The sequence below is a fragment of the Malaclemys terrapin genome, chromosome 1 (assembly GCF_027887155.1).
Source record: "Malaclemys terrapin pileata isolate rMalTer1 chromosome 1, rMalTer1.hap1, whole genome shotgun sequence".
NCBI lineage: Eukaryota > Metazoa > Chordata > Testudines > Emydidae > Malaclemys > Malaclemys terrapin.
In genome coordinates this window covers 101,896,076-101,907,033 of record NC_071505.1, presented here as the reverse complement: position 1 = coordinate 101,907,033, position 10,958 = coordinate 101,896,076, and the positions used below count along the sequence as shown (strand labels likewise).

Sequence of the window (10,958 nt, the reverse complement as noted above, 5' to 3'; positions counted from 1 at the left end):
TTTTATCATGATTTTAAAGCTAATCTTGTGATTTGGGGGGGGAGGTGTCCTCACTCATGATTTTTGTATGCACAGGGCTGGCACTATTGCACATGCTAATTTTAAACGGCTGAGCAGTAGACCCATTGATTTTTAGGAGGGATAAAGTTAGACCTGTGTGTGTTTCTAGGACTAGAACCTGATGGCATAATTAAGAAGACACCCTTCAACACATTATCGCATGGGAACATTAAAATCCAGTCCTCTTTATTTAATTTTTTGCAATACCTGTTTGCATTTTTTTTTTAAAAAACCACAAAGATATTAACATTTTCCTGCAATGAATTTAAGGGGGGGAAATTATTTTGCAGTCTTGTAGATTTTATACATTGGGGTGGGGGATTCAATTCCAATTCAACACGTTGTAACATGTTTTGATTTCTTCCACAAAGCAAACCATGAAACCCCGCTTTCCAACAAGTGCATTGGAATCAATCCTGGGATGTCACGCCCCCTGGCCCTTTTACTGTCGCGGACGAACGCTGTCTATAGAGCGGAAACTACAATCCCCACAATCCATTGTGCAGGGAACAGAGAAAAGGGGAGGAATGTGGTCTGCTGCATGGGTTCTGGGAAAGGTAGTTTTATTGCTGCTTCCCCTTTTTCCTCAGCTGAGGTCAGATTTCCAAGCACCTGTCCCTTTGGAGGGAAGCCGAACTACATTCTCCACCACTCCCTTCGGGTTGTCACGATGCAGTTGCTTGATAACAAGCCAAACAGGAAGTGATGAAGCCACATGGGAGAGATGTAAAGGTAAGGAGATGCTAGACTTTGCTGGGGTTAGAGCTCACTTTGGTGGCTTTTGTATTGTGTTTTCTAGCTAAGAGCCTGTGGCATTTCATTCAGTTTGGGCAATCATCTTATTTTGTTGGGGTGGGAAAATGTTTGCAGATGTAGCAGGTAGGACACTTGTGGACTGGGGGGGTGTCCCCTGCCTTGTGGCGGTTAACAGAAATAAGAGTTTGAGGGGAAAAATCCACTCCCTATTGTGATGGCAAAGCTTGCTGTGGTGTGTCAGGGATCGATCCCATGAACTCTTGCTAAATTTAAGCTTTTGTGTGTGTGTGGGGTTTTTTTTTTTTTTTTAAACCTTTATTGCCACAACCATAAGAACTAGAAACATCCAAATGAACTTGGAGTAAAGTGATGCAGTAGCGTCTGCCTGTGTCTATTGATGGTTTCAGTGCTGTTGCGGTCTCTGATAAGTTTGTGCAGTAGCCAAGATAAATTGTCGGGGCTGTTCAATACTGCTGCAGTTCAGAATCATGTGGGCGGCAGCGAAACTCCCCAGAAATGTCAGTTTTATGCTGATGCTGCTTGGGAAGGCTCAGCAGTAGCAGCAGAGGCAGTCAATGGAGAGAAGACAAGGGATGGTATTGGGTGCTCAGTGGCTGAGGCATGAACAGTTAATGAATGTTCCTGAAAATGTTGGCCTTAGTCCACTGACTAGTTGGTATCTAAGATGTCTTTCATGTTTTGATCATATTTATCAGTTCATGCTGAAGGATCACAAATTGCTTTACACAAGGCATATGTGCAGCACCACTGTAGTGCAGCCACCTCTGGGGTGAAGGACAGCAATCAGTGGGCACACACAACTATGCAAAACAGTGGGGTTTAAAGGGAAAATTTGGCTAGGGTTACTGGGGCAAATCCCTACTCTGGTGAAAAAATAGCATGGAATCATTAATGTTGCTGCAGAGAAGATAGGCCCTGATTATTAGTAAAGAATATACAGATAGATAGTCCTTAGTTCTACCAAGATCAAAATATCACCCTTTAAAACTCTGTGATAAAGCAGCTTCATGCTTAATTTCCAGAGAGGTGCCAAATACTGGAGGGGCCTTGACAGTGAATTACTTTCCTGCTCCAAGAATTGGTGCCTCTAGATCATTGAGGCACGTGTGGGTGGGACTTGTATACTTGACACTGTTACCAAAGATGTCTTGTGAGAAAGCAGAAGGCACAAAGCTTCAGGACTGTCACCACTCATGAACTTTGAATTAACGCAACACGAATAAAAGAACCAACACCAGCCTCCCCCCTCTGCCCCAGCAAAACTCTGACAGACCTAAAATGAGGGACAAATGGCAGAGGTGGCAATGGAAAAAGATGTGGGATTAAATTAATTGCCTGTGTGTAAAGTAATCCATGACCTGAAAAGAAGCCAAGCCAATGCTTAGAATTTGTGAGGTACTTCTCATGTTCAGAGTCCTTTATACACATCATAGACTTGACATTTCTGATGTCTTAAATTATTTTCTGTATTAAACAGCATAGTAGCATAAGGTTGGCGTGGGAAGTAGGTAAGATTGAGTCTTAAGTACCTCATATACATTAAAGAAATATTGCCAAGGTAAGCAACACTAATAATAAAATATGTGGGTAATGTTTGTCTACAAAGTCACTGTTTTGGGTGTTTCACTGCTCGTGCATTGTCAAACACCCTGTATGCCAATTCAATCTACCCAATCAAATGCAGTTTTAAGGCTAAATCCTTTCAATTCCTGAAGCTCTGCTATGCTCAGTAGGCTACACACCAAAATAAGAGAGAGAGGCAACCAGAGCATCAATTTGATGCTTACTTTGCTGAGTCCCTTTACCCTCATTATTGTACCTTTTTAAGGTGCCAGGAAAAAGCTATTCATGCTTGTAAGGCTTTTGTGCGTCACAGTGATTTAAAACAAGCTCTTTTCCTGGAAAAAACAGATAGCTTGGATGTGAACAAGTTTTCACTTGGGAGTACTAAATTTCACTACATGCCCTTCAGACAAACTTGGAGCCTGATCCTATGGTTCTTACTCAAGTAAAACTGAAACCAGTGAGAACCTTACTTGAGTAGGGAGAGCAGGATCTAACTCTTAAGCTTTGTCTACACTTAAAAAAAAATCACCTGTTGCTGAACTGGAGCAAAACATGGCTTAATTGGGTGTGTAGATCAGGACAAACCATGTTCAGCTGTACTTGTGGTTGATTGCTATTATCTACAATGGCTAGGTCTCCTACTGCAGCAGAGAAGGCTTAAAATTAGCAGCAACCCAGTCTTCTCTAGGTCCTCTCCCCACTACCTCATTATTAAGCAAATCCTGAACTTTTGAAATGACACAGGTTTTCTATTACCCTGTGTCTCAAAATGCTTGTCTGAAAAGCCAGCTGTGTGTTTTTGCCAGTGCATGTAAAAATCATAAAACATGTGTATAACCTTATTATGTAAGCCCATATTGGGTTGCTCTTACTACCTAGAGAAATGACCCAATGTCACAGTTCAATTGATAATACATTACCTTGCTTGTCTTTCATTTGCCAAATGGATTGGAGCCTGCTTGTCATTAACATGCTTTAGCAACTACAGTAATTGGTTAACAAAGCTGTGTTCAGAAGCTTGGGTGGGGGTGGTTAGTAGCTAGAGACCAGGCCTGATATGTGAGAGGATCAACATGTTTGCTGTGGCTGGTGAGTTGATTTCATTGTGTGTATCTGCTTAAATTTATTTTTTTAATGCAACTTGAATTACTTTTTTAAGCTTGAACTGTATCCCAATAGCTAATTCTTATTATAAAAGAAGAGGATAAAGGATAACTTCTTGCCTTCTATTGATTGTGGAAATACAAGCCCTCTTCCTCAACTCTCCCCGGAAAAAAAGTGTGTGTTTAAAATTAAGCACAAATGCATACACTAGTAAATTTCAACCACTGTTTATGTCCTGATTGTAATGTAACGTAAGAGACGTTTCTCTCTGAACCCTTTCCTTCCCGCCTTTGGAATGGTCGGTTTAGAGACATTGCTCAGTGTAACCCTCACAGGAAAGAGTAATGTATACATCTGTATGTTGGAAGTGTACAGAGATGTATTATTCATACCTTGTCAATGGATATACTGGAAAACAAGCTGAATTTATAGTTCTTTTCCCTTTCCGCCAGTGCTGCTATAGTTAACTGTCTGAGTGTTTCCATTATAAACCCATGTTTTTGGAGGTGTGTAACTGTCTTTAAAACAAAGAGTTCATTAATCTTGTACCATGACAGAGAACAGACAATGTTGCATTTAGAAAACAGCTGTAACTGCATATGAAGGGGAGTAACCTCAGTGTACACACATGCTCCAGGAAAATTAACTAGTGTTTTACATATTAAGGGGACAATAGTATTTTACACTTGAAATTATGCTCCTCTGTCAGAGATCTGAAAGAACAAGGTGGGTGGTGGTATTTTCCCCCATTTTACAGATGACAGAGCTAAGGCACAAATAGGTGACTAAATATCTTTGAAAATCTGGGCCAGAGATATTAAATAATTAGCTGTGGATCAACCAGGAAAGTGGTGGCAGTTAGGAATAGAGCTCAGTGCAAACTACACTTGCAGTCGTTTGCTGTAGCCATTAGACGCATTGCCGCTCCCAAGAACTATTCACCATTAATTCAGCTAAATCTTAACTGGGGCAGAAGAGCCTAGTGTTTTGTTAGCAGTAATTGATGCAGCAGAGCTGAAAGAGACAGGCTTTATTAAACATACCACGAGACTGGTGTTCCATACTCCAGCTCTGCCTCTCTCTGGATGCAGCCCCTCTGGTTACACCCCTGAGCCTCAGGTCTCTCACTAATATATGCCCCTTCTGAAACCTGTCTTTCTCTGGTTCCACTCCTCTTATTACATCTGGGAGCTCCTTTGCTGCTAATGTTTCTTTTCCACTTTTCTTTACAGAGATGTACACCTATCTCATAGAGCTGGAAGGGACGCTGAAAGGTCATTGAGTCCAGCCCCCTGCCTTCACTAGCAGGACCAAGTACTGATTTTTGCCCCCGATTAGGGTGACCAGATGACAAAGGTGAAATATCAGGATGCAGGGGGGTGAGAGGGGGCAGCGGTGGAGCAAAAAAAAAAAAAACACCGGAGGGGGCCCCCCCAGCTTGCCTCATCTCCACCTCCTCCCCTCCCCCCAATAGGGGAAGGTGCCCAGCTGGTGCAATCCCGCACACTCAGACAGCAGCATTTCAGGCAGGTGGCAGCTCTGCCCTGCAGCACAGAGCACCCCGGGATTAGGAAGTGAGCGGCTGGGGCATGCTCAGCCTGCGGCCGCTGTGACCCCACCGAGTTGTCCTGCACGTGGGGCGAGTCTGTCCCCACGTACAAGAACGGCCTGTAGCGCCGACCCGCCCGTGGCCCGTCCCTGCGCTGCAGCCCCGGGGGGGTTCGGGGCAGGGCACGGCAGGCGCAACAGCTGGGCAAAGGGACTGGGGGACACGGGAGCCCTCGAGGAACGGGGGCTGCCAGCCCCCCCAGGGGAGAGGGCCGGTGGGCGGCAGCTCTGCCCCTCAGATGCGGGGTCTGGGCGCAGCACTGGCGGCCCGGCTGGGTGCCCCACGGCCTCTCCCACCTTCATGCGGCTCGGGACGCTGGACAAACAAGCAATTTTGTCCTCCCCAAATCCCTGCCCTGACCCTACCTTCTTCATGGCCGTGCCACGCACGCTGGTGTCACCCCCTCCCTCCAGCGCTTGTGCCGCCATACAGCTGACCAGCGCAAGCCTGGGAGGGAGGAGGAATGCAGTCTGTTTGGGGAAGGGGGGGGGGCAGGGCGGGGATCCAATGGGGGAAGGAGGGGACGGAGTCGGAGCAGGGGGGCGCGCAGAGTCCCTCTGGGCTCTGCCTGTGCGCCGGAGCGGAGAGCAAAATTGGTGAAATCAGGATGTCTGGTCACCCTACCCTGATCCCTAAGTGGCCCCCTCAAGGATTAAACTCACTACCCTGGGTTTAGGAGGGCAATGCTCAAACCACTGAGCTATCCCTCCCCCCCCTTATAGTGATATGTAGATAAAAGAACATAGTTAAATCCCTGACTCAGGCTGGCCAGAAGATGGTCTCCATCAGAGTTCTAAATATGAAATCTGTGCGAAGAGTCACCACCAATAAACAGTACTCTTCTAAGCAACTAGGGAAGCTGGTAGGGTGGGATCCACCAAAGGATTTAGGTGTTGCAATGCTGAGCATCACGGTGCCTAACTTTCAGGCACCTAGAAAATCACAGGAGTAATGCTGCATTCCAAAAAGCTGAGTGAAACACCTCGGCTCCCTGTACAATGAATGGGAAGAGATAGCAGTCTACAAATGTGATCCACAAAAGCCAGCATGTTAAGTGGCTCACTGTCTCAGCTAGCCAATGGGAGATGCTGACCAGAGAGGTGTGTCCTAAACCCTTCCCCTCTGTCTGGTACCTGAGTCTGGGCTACTGGAAGGTGCCTATTTCTGCTAGCAATCCATGAATGGGAACCCGCTACCTGGAGTCAGGTGGCTTATGCACCTAAGGAGTGAGTTAAATGCCTGCCTAGCTCCACACAGAACATTAGGAGGAGCAGGTGGTGGTGGCTACTTTTATAATTTTTATCCCAGAGGTTAGAGTACTCGCTAGGGATGTAAGGGACCCTGGTTAAATTGGGGGGGCATTGAATCTGTGTCTCCCACATCCCAGGTGAATGCTCTAGCCTCTGGCCTAAGAATTATAAGGTGGGCAGCAACACTATGACCACCACCATGTCCTCTTGGATTCTGACTAGAACCCAATCTGGTAGGAAGCTTCGAAGCATGCCTACCACATTGGGTCTTGCATGTGACTTAGGTGGCCGAACGTTTGTCTTTCCTGATTTGTGATTTGCTCTGGGGCATAGGTGGGAGATAGGCATGCGGGTGCCTGGAGGGAGGCAGTGGCGTCCATGCCCAGAGGCAGAAATAAAGGACCTATTGAACTTTTATTCTGAAGACTTAGGTGCTGAGTGTAGACACCTGCAAGATTTGGCGGGAGTTTTGTGGATTGCAGTGGAGCCAAAACTGATACGTAGGTACCTAAGTCTTGGAGTCTAAGTGCCTAAGTATCTTCGTGGATCCCATCCCTAAGGTCTGCTGCACCAGGAGGAGGGATGACTTCTATTTGCTGGGAAGCAGGATTAGTTAGGACTCTCTGGGCGTGTCCACAATGAAGCCGGAAGGTGTGATTTCCAGCTCAAGTAGACATACCTGTGCTAGCTCTGATGGTGCTAATGCATTAAAAATAGAAGTGGAGCCCTGGTGGTGGGAGTGGCTAGCCCTCCCAAGTATGAGTTCTATTTTGGTGTAGCTGGCATGCAAAGGAGCCAAAAAAATGGACTACAGCAAGAAAAGTACGTCGAATAAGCTAAAGGAGGCCACCTCTACTTTATTTGACATCTTCTGCTCTTTCCTGTTTAAGCTATCACAACTGAGACTCCATTACATATTGGTAAGCGGGTTTCCATAGGCCTCCGGGAGTCTTAAATCCCACCCAGCCAACACTTAACGCTTAACTTTATGTTCATGACATATATGAGGTGCATCGAGTTAAGCACAGGTATAAGTGTGGCAGGACCGGGGCCTAAGTGAACGTAAGGGCATCCCAATTTATGGTACTTTTATGCGTCCCCTCTGACTTTGCTCCTCTGTATGAAAGAATTTATTCCCCATCCCCTTCTTACTGCAACTGTATCCATTCTAATTCAGAATGTGGTGACTATTCTGTATTGTATATGCATGTCTAAAAGCATGTGATGTCTACACATTGCACTCATTGTTTTTGAAGTATATACTGTGTGGGAGATTTTCAAAGGCACAAATAGCAGTTAGGTGCCTAATTTCCCTTGATTTCTGAGGGGAGTTAGGCCCCTATCTGCTACTTTGTGCCTTTGAAAATTTCCCCATGTCTTTTTATTCACCAGTAGAACTTTTTAATGCAATAAGGAGTTACTTTTGCGGCCTCGTATAGACTCTAACAGACTATTGTTAAAAAGGCTTAAAAAAGAACAGTAATTGACAGTTTCCTGATTACACCTTACAGTTGAATGTAATCTTTTTGCAGTAGCATTTCCTTTAAACATATACATGTGGGATAATCGCATAACAGCATGCCACTGTGGTTTACATGCTTCTTGATCTTTAAAAAGTTCCTTCAACAATAGTATTAGACCAATGACTTTTTTAGATGCTTTCCCTGTTGGTCTTTTCTCTGCCAGTCCACTCACCCATTTTAGCATGTGCTGGTTGGATGGAAGTTCTAGAGTTATCATTCCCCCTTTTTGGCTGGTGAATAGCAGCATGTTTGCATTATGTAGCCAATCATACATTCTTTCTCCCCTTCATTCATGCTTTACCTCCAGTTGTGGCTGTTAGAATCACTGGGGTTGGACATCTGGCCTGTGCTCTTTCTTGGGCCCAGTTCTGCAACCCTTATTCACATTGAATAATATTACTCATGTGAGCAGACCCATTTATATCAATGGAACTTCTTGTGTGAGTAAGTACTACATCAGGGGTTGGCAACCTTTCATAAGTGGTGTGCCAAGTCTTCATTTATTCACTCTAATTTAAGGTTTCGTGTGCCAGTAATACATTTTAATATTTTTAGAAGGTCTCTTTCTATGTCTATAATATATAACTAAACTATTGTTGTATGTAAAGTAAATAAGGTTTTTAAAATGTTTAAGAAGTTTAATTTAAAATTAAATTAAAATGCAGAGCCCCCGGACCGGTGGCCAGGACCCGGGCAGTGTGAGTGCCACTGAAAATTAGCTCGCGTGCCGCCTTCGGCACGCGTGCCATAGGTTGCCTACCCCGTACTACATGATGTAACGAAGGGGCCAAAGAATGGTCCTTCTACTCATCAAAGGCTCCAGACTCCCTGTTCTCCTTTCATTCTGTGTTTTGTAGAGTTATAGGCTACTGGGTTTTTTTGCTGGTGTGTTTTGCTGTTTCCAGGTACTTTGTAATTGCACTTTTATTTCCCTAGTATTAATAGGGTGACCAGACGTCCTGATATTTCGGTGTCTGTCCCGCGTCCCGACCGATCTTTGGTCAGGACGCATTTTGTCCCGATATCCGCCGGCAGCACTGTGGTTTTTTTTTTTTTTTTTTCCGGCAGGACTCATATACCGATATTTTCTTCCCCTCATCTGGTCACCCTAAGTATTAATAACTTTCTGGTTGCCCTAGGCATTGGTGGTTCAGCTCATTTCCAGTATGTCAGTGTCAGGCTGCATGTGACCAGTACCTGCAATTGCTTCCTCTTTTTAATGGGCAATTGTGTTCTTCAATTCAAGGTCTGATCAATTTTCTTTTTCCACAAGCAGAAACTGGTTGCAGATGACTGCACACTGTGATGCTAACATAAACTTCCTCCTATCAGTGCCCTGTGACAATCTGTTCTAATCCGATTTTCCTCATCTATTCCTCTTGCCTTGCCCTGCCCCTTTTATTTGCTTCTGTGACTCCTTTAGTTGAGGCATGTGGAACTGTTTTTGTTGGGGCACTGTGAACTGTATAAGAGTTTGGATTTCTATTGCTGGCAAACTCGAAAAACACAGATACTTTGTCTGTGGAATAGCGATCATTATTGGTTAATTCTCTCTGAACCCCTGTCCTACTTTTAAGTAGGTTGCCTGCAGTTGCTCCCTAATGGAGTCTTTTCTGTTTGGTACAGGGGAAGACTGTCAGTTTTTTAATTGTAGTCTAGAGAGTTAAGGGAAGGATCCTGTAACTATAAATACAAGATAGGTCTCTAAGTATTGCTAATCATTTGGAAAAAAAACAACAACTAGGGCACTATAACTACCTGGTCATTGGCTGCAGAATTGTTGGACAGCCAGTTTGAGATGTCTTAAATTTAGGGCCAGCCTTACTCATGTACCTTAAGCCTGGATCCACAAATGTAATTAGGCACCTAAAACTGGGGTATAAGCACCTAAGTCCCATTCCTGGTCTCCACTGCGATCCACAAAACCCCCACGCAGCTGCTGTTGAACACTGTAGGTGCCTAAACTCACTTGGTGCCTAAGTTTTCAGGATGCAAGTTTCCTAAGTGTCTGTTTCTGGCTCTGGGCACACACGCTGCAGCCTCCCTTTAGCTGCCTGGAAGCCTAAGTCCTAGAGTGATCCATGAATTGGGGGAAAATTAAATGGGAGACTGCCTGTCAAGCCTGATTTAGTAGACATGCTTGGGGGTCACCAGCTGGCTGATATCCTATTCAAAATCTGGCCACAGGAGGAGGTAGTGATGGTACTGCCCACCTTATAACTTTTAGCTCAGTGGTTAGTCCACTCACCTGGGTTTTGGGAGACCCAGATTCAATCCACCCCTCTGCCTGAGAGGGGGAGGATTTGAATGGAGTCTACCACACCTCTCAGAAAAGTGCTGTAATCACTGAGCTGGGGAATAGTTTGTCCTCATCCAGACTCACCTGTTGAAGCTGTTCCATGGTGTATAAATAAAGAGTCACTGCAGAAAGGGATCTGGATCCTGGGTCTTCTTCCAGGCTATAAGTCATTCATTCTCTCTTTCTTTGGCTCGGTGAGTCTTTAAGTAGTTATCCAAAGGGGAACAGCTTCAACAGGAAAGAGTGGTTGAGTACAAAAGAATAGTGCAAACATGTAGGGACAAAATCAGAAAAACTAGGGCACAAAAATGAGTTACACCTCACAAGGGACATAAAAGGCCATAAGAAGAGATTCTGTAAATACACTAGGAGTAAGAGAGAGACAAAGGGAAAGTGTAGATCCACTACTTATTAGCTCTCTGTCCCTGCTAGCACATGACATCAAGAAGTGAGGTGTTGAATGCTTATTTTGTTTCAGTCTTTACTAAAAAGGTTAATTGTGAACAGATACTGAACACAATTAATATTAACCTCAAGGAGGGAAGGAGTGCAAGCCAGAACACGGAAAGAACAGAGTAAAAAATATTTAGATAGGTTAGATGTATTCCAGTTGGCAGTGCCTGATGAAATTAATCCTAGAGTACTTGAGGAACTAGCTGAAGCAATCTCAGAACTGTTAGCGATTATCTTTGAGAACTCATGGAGGACGGGTGAGGTCCCAGAGGACTGGAGAAGGGCAAATATAGCACCTACATTTAAAAAGGGGAACA

At 44.7% G+C, this 10,958-nt stretch overlaps 1 protein-coding gene across 2 annotated transcripts in view; it reads left to right on the top strand.

The window, feature by feature from the left end:
* Positions 1 to 699: 699 nt before the first annotated feature.
* TBXAS1 (thromboxane A synthase 1) overlaps positions 700 to 10,958 on the top strand; it is a 337,857-nt gene continuing 327,598 nt past the window's right edge. Inside the window, exon 1 of one of the 2 annotated variants that reach the window (XM_054033509.1) lies at positions 700 to 792. The gene's annotated coding sequence lies outside the window, so the exon portion shown is untranslated. Of the gene's footprint in view, positions 793 to 4,844; positions 4,864 to 10,958 lie in introns of those variants that run through there. The other variant, XM_054033517.1, reaches the window with a different exon arrangement.